The sequence below is a fragment of the Pimephales promelas genome, chromosome 3 (assembly GCF_988280905.1).
Source record: "Pimephales promelas chromosome 3, fPimPro1.hap1.1, whole genome shotgun sequence".
Taxonomy (NCBI): domain Eukaryota; kingdom Metazoa; phylum Chordata; class Actinopteri; order Cypriniformes; family Leuciscidae; genus Pimephales; species Pimephales promelas.
The window spans coordinates 18710623-18724036 of record NC_142771.1 but is presented as its reverse complement, the minus strand read 5'-3'; the positions used below and the strand labels follow the sequence as shown (position 1 = coordinate 18724036).

The window sequence follows — 13414 nt, the reverse complement described above, 5'->3', positions numbered from 1 at the left end:
CACTATACACCCAGTTTGTTGTCATAAAATATGCCTTTATATATAAACAATGTACTTAATACGTACAGTGTATACTAAAAGTTGCTGCCTTAAATTTTTAAGCACAATCAACTTGGATGTTGAAGTTATTTAAAGGAAAAGTTCGGTATTTTACAATTAAAGCCCTGTTTTAAGATCGTCCCTGATGAAATAGAATGGTTAAGATTGTTTTTTGGACAAATGCTGCTGTCACGAGAATTTTTGGATTCTGTGTTAGCACCCCACCACCCCACCCCACCTTTACAATGGTAGCATAGGTGCACTCGAACAATCATTCATAAAAACGCATAAAACTTTAGTTTACAAAGACGTGAAACTCACCGAGTGGTCTGGGGTGTTCACTGATATGCTCACACAAAAATCGCTGCAAAAGATGCTTTCCAACAGGTTTTATCGTAGTTTTTGTCCAAGTCCATTTTCTTCCTGTTTTCGGTCGAAGTCCACAGTAATAAATTGTCGAGTTCACGTGCGCGATCATTGGTAACTAGATAACTAAGGATCGCGCACGCAAACTCGATAATCGACTACTGGGGACTTCGACCAAAAACAGGAAGAAAATGGACTTGGACAAAAACTACGATAAAACCTGTTGGAAAGTATCTTTTGCAGCGATTTTTGTGTGAGCATATCAGTGAACACCCCAGACCACTCGGTGAGTTTCACGTCTTTGTAAACTAAAGTTTTATGCGTTTTAATGAGTGATTGTTCGAGTGCACCTATGCTTTCATTATAAAGGGGGGGGGGGGGGGGGGGGTGCTAACACAGAATCCCAAAATTCTCGTGATTTGTCTAAAAAACAATCGTAACCATTCTATTTCATCAGGGACGATCTTAAAACAGGGCTTTAATTGTAAAATACCGAACTTGTCCTTTAAACTTAAATTATAAATAAACTGACAAAAATCAATTTAACCTTGAATACCACTTTTATTTTAAATTGCTTAACTTAATTTGATAAATAAAAGTAATGTAAAAACATATTTGTAATAACTTAATGATCATATTTTTACAGTGTACAATGTGCGGTTATAAATTTCTGGTTACATACTGTACAGTCTGCATTGTCAAGTTCTTGCAATCATTCATTCACTGCACAGTAAACCCTGTTTAAAATGAGGAGGGTTATCTCTTATCTCAATTGAAGATTATCTCTAATACGCTTATCTTTTGCCTTGACTGCTATGCAGACCATATTTCTACATGGGAATGAAGCAGTCAAGCCTCTGATGACTGTTTCCAACACAGAAGCAAGATTGTAATGGATAATTGGCAACAAAGACTAATCAAGCACGGGTGATTGCCTGTTTTTTAAATTCTCGTCCAGTCCTTGTATCAATTTACAACTAAATGGAAAAGGCCTGTTCATTGGAATCAGTAATGTGGGCTTTCTCTCCTTCTCCCTCTCCCTATTCCTCTCTCTCTCTTTCTGTCTTTCTCTATGGGTCAGTGGCAATCGCAGGTCCAGGGCTGGTTCCAGCGTGGAGACTGAGGGGGTGGTAGTGTATAAAAATATAAAAGGCCTTGCGCTTTGATTCCTGTGAGAACCAGTCAAGAATAACAATGCATTACACCCCACAACCAAAAGACGCTGGAAGTAGCCGCAAGTCTCAATGTCCCATTGGAGGCCTTGAAGACTCCCTGCTCAGTGTAATAGCGCCCTCTATGGGTTTTAATGTTAAATGCAATCAAATGGGAAACAAACAATCCCATGAACTCTGACACCTGAAAACAGTGGAGCTGGTGAGGACGGCGATATCCACCCTCATTAAACAGACCTGAAGGGCTGATGGAGTTGCAGAAAGAGGTAAAGAAAGTTTGTCCACAGCATCCGCACAGGTGTTTGGTGTCAAGGCAGCTGGTGAGGTGGGTCCACCTGTCTTCCACCCGTCCCGCAAACCTCCACCCTCTCTGCTGTCTCCATGGTGACAGATGGAGACCCGAGGTTCTGATGTATTCTCACCGCTCCTCCCAGCTGTCTGTCCCTGTGGGCAATTCTGGTCTGCTCATTTGGACCCGTCACAGTAGCACAGGTTAACTGCTTACAGAGAGGGTCAAGACCGAATGAATGACAACAGAGATCCTCCCGTGAGCAATTAAGAAGCGTAAAATTGATTTGTAGTCACAAATAGCACAAGGAAGTGAAATCCTAAAAAACGAACGGTCTAAAAATGGAAAAGACGAACCCCAGAGACAGCCAATAAAAATCATGGATAAAGGGATTATATAATGGAATAGTTTGAAAGCTATTCGTCCACTCCAAACATGACTTTCTTTCTGGTGTGGAACACAAAAGGAGATGAGAGAGTAAATGGTGTCTGGCTTTCCTCTCTTTTTGTTTTACATGGAATAGTTGTTCAGGTTTGAAAAACATGATGGTGAGTAAACGATGGCAAAAGTTTCAACTTCAGCTATCCCTTTAATATTTAAATGGCTTTTTTCTAGAAATTAATGAGTAAATGTTTCTCTTGAGGAAAATACACATTTGTCTCCTTCGCAAATGTCTTAAACTGGGCTCAGATTTCCCAAGATACCAAAGTCAATCAAAAGTCAGATTTTAATATAAACTCAAATATATCTCATCAGATTTTAGGTCAACCAAACTGTCAGCTGGGAACTTTTTTTTTTGCTTTTTTTTTCATTAAGGCTGTATTTATTTGAATGATAATATAATAAAAACTGTAATATTTAATATTAACCGAAATAAAATAAGTATGTTCTATTTAAATACATTTTCAAGTGTAATTTATTCCTGTGATGTCAAAGTCATCATTACTCAGTCTTCAGTGTCACATGATCCTTCAGAAATCATTCTGATATGATGATGTGATGCTGTTTTATTATCAATGTTGTTAACAGTTTTGCAGCTTAAAATAGTTGTGGAAACCATGATATATTTTGTCAGGATTTTTTCATGAATAGAAATTTATAAAATAACATTAATTTAAAATGAGAGATCATTACAAGTATCATTACTGAAACTTTTTTTTATCAATTTAACGCATCCTTTCTGATAAAAAGTATTAATTTATTTAAAAAAATGGAATATGAAGCTGAGTTTCCTTCTTAAAGGGTTAGTTCACCCCCAAAAAATAAAATTCTGTCAGTAATTACTCACCCTCATGATGTTCCATCATCTTCAGAACACAAATTAAGATATTCTTGATTAAATCTGAGAGCGTTTTTTGCAAAGTAAGGGATTTTTATTTATTTATTTATTTATTTTTGCCCTTTTCCATCACTTTTTTTGGATGCTATTCTTCAAGATGCGCATAAAAACAGGGTGATGGAAACATAGCTAATGAGTAAGACAATTAAAAAAGAGCAACCAATGAGCAATATTCCAACTGGACAAGCAAGAAAACAAATGTAAAAACAAATGTATATTATTATTAAAAATGTTATATTTAAAAAAAAAAAAAAAGCAGCCCTGACAGCAACATAGTGTTGGCGCAGGATCTAGGCCAATCTATGTTGCTGTCTATGAGCCGTCATGCAAATGCTCAATGTCTCTAAGCTCATTGCTCTGTGTGCGTTTTGCACTGCAGTACTTTCTACAACAACCACACTACACAAGTTAATTAGATACTTCCTGGCATGCTGGGTGGGTGACTAGTCCAACTCCAGTAAATGACTCTAATCCATAAGAATGGATCTATCCTAGAGGACCTAATAATGTTAATTTGTTGAACTTACTGCAAACCAAACCGCATGTTGATTTTCACCAGTCGTGTTCATGTCGAATAATGCCGCACATGTGAGGAAAGACGTTCAACAGCAGCCAAATGAACATCAATGACTGCTTCCTCTATGGGGACCAAACAAGCACTCACACAGGAGGCAATATAAAGCCCTTAATAAACACGAAAATAAATAAATAAATAACTAGGCAGCTCTAAAGGGTCCATGAGACCTACATCTGTCTCATTTCCTGTCAGGGAGAATCTCAGTTCAGAACTGTTCCAGTTTTGTTTTATCACATGGGTTCGTAAGCACACGCTCGTTACCGGTGTGTCTGAGTTATGACTAAAGGTTGATCTTCCGCAACAGCCACGGAACTGCATCGTTTCGCCTCACGTCCGTCAACATGGCTCCCGCCGGATCCACAATGGCACATTAAGCAATCCTCACCCGTCCCATAAAATAGACAGACTGCAGTTCTGGCTGCAACAGTACACACTTTCTTCATAAGCGCTGTGGGTTTGCAGCCAAGAGCAGAATACCCTCAACCCCTTTATGACGATAAAACCAGATAGTCAGCCATTTTGGATAAAATGGACTCACGATTCTCGAGCATGGACTGATTCAGCCAGCTCGAAGTCTCCCGCTGTGTGGAATGACAGACTGCGAGACTCAGATTGACCACTGGCTTCGGCAGTAGGGCCATATCACCATGACAACAGTCAAAGGAATTGCAAGGCATGATGGGAGGTCAGCACCAGACTTCTTCCCAGGGGTCCAGAGAAACAGTTGGAGACCAGGCTTTCACGTACCATAGTGCAAAATTAATCTAGATTTAAAAATGTATTTTCATGGGGTTCTTTTGTTTTCAATTCACTACGTATTGATTCGAACACTGCAATGGACACTTACAGCATGAGGCAAAAAGTATAGACACATGCACATCCATTTGTGCTCGCTGAACATTTAAAATGTCAAAATCTGTATTTTTGTTGTATTGTATTATTATTATCATTATGTTAGCATTGTAATTAAAATGATTAATTTTATGCATATTTTATTTAGTTATTTATTTCAGTGTAAAGGATTGATGTGGAGGAGAAATGTATTAGGCTTTTTGTCATGCTTTGGAAAATAGCTTTTTCATTTATTTTTTTAAAATCATGGCGTTTCTCACCAACCCTTAAACCCTTAAATGCCATTCTCCTCATTTACCTTCAAATGTCAAACAGATCAATCATCCTATTGGCAAACTGTTCTCACAAAAAATATCACACCAACCTATCTGATATAGAAAGAGAAAATTCTGCCATAATTTCAAAGCCTGCAAAGACATCTCTCTGTGGAATGAGGCATGGGACTCTACATCATCAGTGAGTGCGTAATGAATCCATAGAGACACGTTTGGACAAATAATTGAACTGTTATCATTCACGACTTAATTACACGCTCAGGGAGTAACTATGAAGACAGCGTGGATGCCAGCCAGCAAGGAGAGAGTAGAGGGACGCAGAAAGAACAGGAAAAGTAATATATAGGGTCTTCAAGTTAAGGGATACGTTCAGCCAATAAATTAAAATTCAGTCATCATTTACTCACACTCACATCATTCTAAACCTGTGTGACTTGCTTTTTTTCTGTGGAACACAAAAAGTGCATTTTTGGAGAATATTCTGGTCGCTGTTTTCAAAGTGAATGAGGGGTGAATGTGATCCAAAAGAGCACCATTAGAGGCCATTTATGCTTCGTAGAACAACAACACTGGAAAAGCAACGACAAATGAAATGTACCATAAAATGCCTATATTCCAGGACTTGTTCTAGCTCAGTTAGCTTTCGTTAAATTTTCGTTGATTTTTAGATTATTTGTCTTGAGTTATCTGTTAACTTTGTTCTATTTTCTAGTGTCCATGACAATCAATTGTCATACATGGTGGAATCCGGGTTGTCCCGTATGGTCTGCTTGTGCACTTTTACCTTGTGCAGTTTCGTTTGCACTCTGGAGATGCATTTGGTCTTTCCACTATCAAATTCCATCATGTAAATAGCGAATCATGGCGCCCATCATGGAACAGCATATTTAAAGGGAATAACTGGCATTTAAAGGGATTGGAAAATGACACTCTGGTTTAACACACGTAAATCCCAAAACGCAACCATTACTCAATAAGAGAATAGGGACAACGCTTTTAGACCATGCACATGGCGTGATTCGGACATGCCCTAAGTGAACTTGGCCCCACGCTTTAGACCATGCGCTTTGATCGTTAAAATATGGTCCAGAGATCAATAAATGTAGAGTATGACACATGTTCAGGCCACCTAAATACGGTGCAATATCTATCTGATGAGTGAGCTCAGGTGAGCGGTGGTGGGGTGGGAATGATATAGCATGACGCTAATCAGCTGCTGGCAACACTGGCCAAACGGGTGGTTCGGGTCTGGCACGGCGGTACCACGGCTCGGTTTGAAGTTTAATGATGCCAGCTGCTGGCTCTGCCAGACTGGAGGCACTAACGATCTGGCGCTGCCAGCACAGAGGCACCTGGACGCCCGGCACGCAGCAGCACGGACGGGGAGGTGGGGCTGCCACGAGCCCATAGTGGGGCCATGTGCCGCGGAGGGGCTCAAGCTCCCTTTGAAGAGAAACCCAACCCCCCCCCCCCCCCCCCCACCATTTCCATATTTCATTACACACAGTTGAGCGACAGAGCACCAGCCAGATGTTCTATTTTGAGCTATTTAAATTTTGACCTGCTTTTTCCTGCTTCTGTCTGTGAAGAAGAAAAAGATGGAAGGGTTTCAATCAACAAAAACAGCACAGATGCCAACTTACTTGGAAAGATGCTGGTGTGGATTATTGTACCTTTTGCCCACACAGTCAGTTGATTTTAATCTGTGAACAGACTGACAAAATGCAGAGAAATTTAACCCTGTTTAACTTGTCAGTCTGTCCAGATGTCTGTGGAGAGGAGTTTTCACACGCATACAAGCATCTTATTACACAGAGTTTGTTCACTCATGCCCTATTATTTTAATTTGTTTATTGCGTTTTGTTTATTCATATTCAATTTTAAACCTGTTTAGTTTGTTGCTTGCCCACACCTTCGTGGATCATTGAACAGCATTTTTTTTTTTTCAGTAATTAACATTATTTGCCCAGTATTGCTCAGAGTTTGATCTTTCATAGCTCCAGAGACTTAATGGAGCTCTAAATTAGGCATCAATTTGTCTCAGATGTTTCTACTAAAATCCTGTTGGAGAAATGAGAATAAACGCAAGTTGTTGAAAAAAAAAAAAAATTAAGAGGTAGGAGTTATAAAATGAATGAGGATAGGGTAGCTCAGATAATTTGGAAAGTTTGATGAGAAATGTCTAACATTTGCAGAATCTTGACGAATCTGAGCAAAGTGTGAGACATCTCTTCTGAATCTGTTGACAAAGACACATGAGAGATCACTGGGCTTTGATGCCACATTCTGTTAAGGAGAAACAATTGTAATATAAATCTAATTTGTGATCTTCAGTGGGACAACAAGGATTAATTCTCAAATGAACATACATTTCACAACATTAAATTTTGTCATGCATCTGCACTGATTGGGGTTACGCACCATTCAGAGTTGACTAAGAATGCTTTGAATCGACTAAGAATTGAGAGTTGACTAAGAATGCTTTTGCACAATGATATGATTTCTAACTTAAAAGAAAATGTAATTTCAATGCTTTTTCACTCGTTCATAAAATGATAATTTATTAACAATGTTCGGGAAGAACACATTCATGTTCTTTGACAGTTTTAACCGATAAACTGCTTCCACAGAACCGTCTCCTCACTCTCGACTGGTTCCTATCCCAGCCAGGGATACGGGGGGTGGGGGGGGGTGGACTCTGGGTGCGGGCCAATTCCCCTTGGATAGCATGCCAAATACGCATACTCTTTTACTATATCTGATTATTTGTAAGTGTAAACTCATGAAACTTTCGTATTTCCAGAGAAACTTTGCATTCATTCCACCGATTGGTGATGGAACAAATATGAGGTGGGAGAGAAAACTATATTTCATTGGTTTTGGGGCTGAAAGCAAAGTTTCTTGAGGTGATGCAATACTTTTGTGTGAGAGTATTAAAGTATTGTGATCAAAGGCAAAGTTTCTAATATATATATATATATATAAAAAGTTTGGGAGCGAATCCAAAATCACCTAAATATAATTTTTACTTCCATTTCATTTCCCACCCATATGTCATGGTGACATGTTTAAGTAACCAGACGGTGGCGATGCCAATAATGCATCCAAAAGATGTCAATCAAGTCTCAGACAACAGAAGTAGATACACATCGTCTCACACCAGAGCATGTGAGAGAAGTGGTAATATTTCCTCCAGAGTGGAGAACGCCTTTATGAAGACTCAGCGCCGCTCACTTAGAATGCCCGCAGTGACATGCTGGTTAGAAAATATGGGAAATAAGTAGGGCTGCCTAGTAGTAGTTCATTTAAGCCATCAGTCTAATTGCATTATTAAATATTAATTTAATTAATTAATTATATATAGGAGATAATACTAAATCATAATGGGGATGAAAAGTATGAAATCGCTCATAACTCCTAAACCCTTAGGCGTAGGCTCAGGTGTCTTATATCTTTGGAATCCGTGAAAAAGAAACATGAAAATGGATTTAACCTATTGACCATTTAACCAACTGTTAGTCCGACTGATTGATAATTGTCCAAGGTGCCATGATTGAAACAAAAAAACATGGCTGCCACAGGCTAATGAAATTTGAGCACCTATTAGACAAGGTTAAGGGAGGCCGATTGAAACGAAACTCTGTGGGCATGTTCGACTCATGGCACTAGAGGTCTGTAAGATGATTGATAGAAATCAGCCAATAGGAGGTGCAAACGTGTTTTCCGCCTCTGTAATACTGTGGTGTTCCACATATCCAAACAATATTAATATCATAGATCCCCTCATACTGAACAACTTTGCCTCAAACCACCACTACTGTCAATCAAATCGTTCATTAAATATTTGCGGTTATCTAAAAACCTACTTTTGCGAACTAGTCCGGAGCATTGGGACAGAACAGCCCAACCCTCGACAATAAACTTTCTAGAGATGTCGGGAGTGAGCAGGATCGGTGCGGTGGTTAAGAGGGTCTTTAGCTGATCAAAAGCTTCTTGGACTTGATTGAAGTCAAAGCAGTGAGAGGAGCGGCAACTTGGCTAATATTTCGAATGAAACGACAATAAAAATTAGCAAAGCCAAGAAAACGCTGAAGCGCGACACAAGACTCGATAACTGGCCAGTCAGAAGAAGCCTGCCCCAGCAGGAGACGAAGAGGGGACAATAGGACCGGCATTAAGAGTGTCGGAGAGATCATTCTCGAGCATTCCGTTCAGGGGCTGACAACGAATGCAATCTTCCCTGCAGGAGCATGGTCCCCGGGAGAAGATCAATACTACAGTCGTACTGGCAGTGAGGGGGGAGAGAAGTGGCCCGGGAACGACTAAAAACCTCCCGCAGGTCCTCCACAAGTAGGGTGGTACAGGATTAAGATGTACAGGATTAAACTCTCCGCCTACTGATGAGCTCTGGCTTTTACAGGACAATTCGAGAAAGTGGCCAGTAGCAGCACAGCACAGGCACAAACGGTTTGTAATTCGCCGCTCGCGCTCTTTGGAAGAGATGCGAAGCCCTCCGAGCTGCATAGGCTCGGGATCCATGCTGGCAGGTTGAGGAGATGACAGAAGAAGAAGAAAAAAGAGCTTCCATGTTGCGGGCTCTGCGATGCGTCAAACCGTTTCTCCACCCGGATTGCCAGATTGATAAGGGCGTCGAGTTGAGGAGGTAACTCACGTGCAAGGATCTCGTCCTTGAGCTCTGGATTAAGAGCCTCCAAAAAACGAGCAACCAGAGATCTGGCTTAAAGGCCTTAAAGCACTTGAATCCTGATAATTGCTGCTTGCGGCTATATATGTTGTTTATTAATATCATTTATTAATGTTTATGTGAGATGTTACAGAAATGCTTGACACCCTATATAAACAATTATGATTATTATTAAAATAATTAAAATGATTTTCATTATAGTTTCATCATTACTTAGTTATCATTGAATCAGAAGAATAGTTTTAAAAAAATGGTCCAGCAAATCGGTTATTAGACTCTTAAAACCTTAAATCTGTTAACAAAAACAATATTGTCCAATCTCTAGTTACAAAAACTCATAATCTCTGTTTTGCGGTGACCTGTTTTAGTTCAGCTCGATCACAGTGCCTTCACACACACACACACACACACACAGAACTCTGATATCATTCTCAGGTTAATGCCTGCAGGCTAATGTACTGCACCACCTCACAGCTATTAATATGGATTTGATCCTGAGATCACGCAGCACCCAATACAACTCTAAACTGCAGGGACACGGATGACCTTTGTAGGAGTGTATGTGAAAGATGGAGGGAGGGGGGACAAAGAGAATCTCATTTCCATGAAATACTGTTGTCCACAATCAGCAAAGAAGTACTGTCCCTCAAAATATATCACATCCGACATGCCATCTTATTTCTAATATGTCTGACATCTGACATTCTTTTCTACATGTGATCTAGACATGCACATAGGCAGAATATATGTGCCTGAAACAGAGATAGGTGCTGTCAACATTTTGAGGCCATCCATCACTGTAACCCAATCAACTTTAAGTGCTCGCTTTAATCCAATCAGTCACAAGCACACTCGGCTCATAATCCAATCAGAACAGGGCCGTTCCCAGATGACAATCTACTCCACCTGTCAGCACCACTGAGCATGTGTCAGGCAGGCAAGGTATCTGATTGGCCTTAGTAGTATAAGGCTATTGGACAGCAGGTTAGGTCATGAAAGGTCATGTCAAAAGCAATGAGATAAAACTGAATTCAGACTCACAGTGACAAACTACAACAAGGGGAAAGCATACACATCTTTTAACCAGCATGTGACTAACTGTTGTGTAAAAATACTGCCGATATTCTTTGGTATCTATACAAATCCAAGTGTTTTGAATGTATCTGGAGAAATAGCTAGATATTTCAGGAATCCCGCAACTATTGACCAATGAATTTCCTTTGTGACTTGTCATTTGTGATTACTGAAAAATATATATATTTTTAAATTGCACTCACAAAAAGGAAGATTAAACTTAGTAATATTTTCAACCTCATTCAATATTTTAAATTTTAATTACTTAATTTTTCAAAACTATTCTTACTTTTATTGATTTCTACAAAGGCCTTGAAATCACAATTTTTTTAATCCTCTGACATTTCCAAGTCTTCCACGATGAAAGTCTGATATTTTGCAAATGGTTCATCCAATAATTTTTCCCTTGAAACACTAATGTGATGAGTGTATAAATAAATCAGTTTTGTTCTTGTTTATTATAAATATACTGTCAATCATCTGAACATTGGAGAGGAACTTGCCCCAAGACTCTTTTGTGTTAAAATGACAAAACCCAATAAAATGTCTCTTTCAGGAACAGATGTTTCAACATCCTTTAACTAAAGGGAAATTGTGTTGATTATATAAATTGGGTTTGGTTCTGTCACATAAACAATTTATATATATATATATATATATATATATATATATATATATATATATAAATTGTTACACTTTTATATATATATATATATATATATATATATATAATTTTATTTTATTTTTTTAACGCTGTGATGAATAAATATAGTTGAACGTTGGACTCATCCAGCACAAGTATGCCTAAAGTAAATGGACATCGAGAATGGATAAGATATAATATCATCATTTCACAACTAATTAAGGGTAGTAAACATAGTTGATGGGGATGTTTGCTTAATGAACTACGCCTCACAAGCCTGAGAGCATTTGGTGGATACAAAGACTATTAAACTTGTCATTTGATCAACCAGATTTTTGGAAAATATATTAATAGCAATTTTAGCTACACTTACAGCTGATATTTGTTCTAAGATAACGTTCCAGGCAATATAATAAAAGTTATTTTGTGAGCTGAGAGAGCGAAAGCAATTACACCACACGTTCTCTGAGATATTTACCCATCAATCCTCCCTTCTTTCATCAAGACAATCAGAATCAACTCACCCTAAGCTCAATAAATATACAAGTACAGACTAAAATAAAAAAGTCAATGGCATAAAACTTTCAGGGAAAATGGTAAGCAAACATTTAATGAGACTGATGTGTTCCTTCTAAAAATGACACAGTGTGCAGCTGATCACTGAATTTAGTAGATGTAGGTTTATTCTGAGAGTACAATTTGAAATTACTTTTCCAATTTTTTCAATTTATGCTAATGTTGACATTTATAGATTATTAAAATATGATTTAAAGTTTAAAGGTCTTCAAGTCTTCAACTTGCACATAGGTAAATAAGTCATCAATGACTAACATTTTATGATATCACTGGTCGAAACTGTCTATCTAAGCAGAAAATAATAATTCAATTGTTACACTCTCTGAAAAAAAAAATTGTGAAGAATGCTTACCAGGGTGGTTGCCAGGGTGATGGTATGCCGTTGCTTGGGTATATTGAAAGGGTGCTATAGGTAGCCAGCTCAAAAGAGCTATATTATATGTGATATGTAAGATTCTGGATTGGTAGATATGGCCTAGGTTCATTCCTCAGAGTAAGTTTATGATTTTTTTCCCCACCTGATTCATCATCTGCAAAGAAAAAATGATAAGCCTGATTGCTTAGAATAGTTGTAACATTCATCAACAAAAATACATGAAAAATACATACCGGTATTGAATCATACTGTACCAGATTTCACAAAGTATTTCTCATTAGCCTATATACACTCACCGGCCACTTTATTAGGTACACCTGTCCAACTGCTCGTTAACACTTAATTTCTAAGCAGCCAATCACATGGCGGCAACTCAGTGCATTTAGGCATGTAGACATGGTCAAGACAATCTCCTGCAGTTCAAACCGAGCATCAGTATGGGGAAGAAAGGTGATTTGAGTGACTTTGAACGTGGCATGATTGTTGGTGCCAGAAGGGCTGGTCTGAGTATTTCAGAAACTGCTAATCTACTGGGATTTTCACGCACAACCATCTCTAGGGTTTACAGAGAATGGTCCGAAAAAGAAAAAACATCCAGTGAGCGGCAGTTCTGTGGGCGGAAATTCCTTGTTGATGCCAGAGGTCAGAGGAGAATGGCCAGACTGGTTCGAGCTGATAGAAGGGCAACAGTGACTCAAATAACCACCCATTACAACCAAGGTGGGCAGAAGAGCATCTCTGAACGCACAGTACGTCGAACTTTGAGGCAGATGGGCTACAGCAGCAGAAGACCACACCGGGTGCCACTCCTTTCAGCTAAGAACAGGAAACTGAGGCTACAATTTGCACAAGCTCATCGAAATTGAACAATAGAAGATTGGAAAAACGTTGCCTGGTCTGATGAGTCTCGATTTCTGCTGCGACATTCGGATGGTAGGGTCAGAATTTGGCGTCTACAACATGAAAGCATGGATCCATCCTGCCTTGTATCAACGGTTCAGGCTGGTGGTGGTGGTGTCATGGTGTGGGGAATATTTTCTTGGCACTCTTTGGGCCCCTTGGTACCAATTGAGCATCGTTGCAACGCCACAGCCTACCTGAGTATTGTTGCTGACCATGTCCATCCCTTTA

General features: G+C 39.1%; 1 long non-coding RNA gene across 1 annotated transcript; it reads left to right on the top strand.

Moving 5' to 3' along the window:
• The first annotated feature begins 279 nt into the window (after nucleotides 1-279).
• Nucleotides 280-2842, top strand: LOC148982001 (uncharacterized). The gene is made up of 3 exons (XR_016150667.1): nucleotides 280-691; nucleotides 1227-1332; nucleotides 1487-2842. It is a non-coding gene; the product is annotated as an uncharacterized LOC148982001 (long non-coding RNA).
• Nucleotides 2843-13414: the final 10572 nt, after the last annotated feature.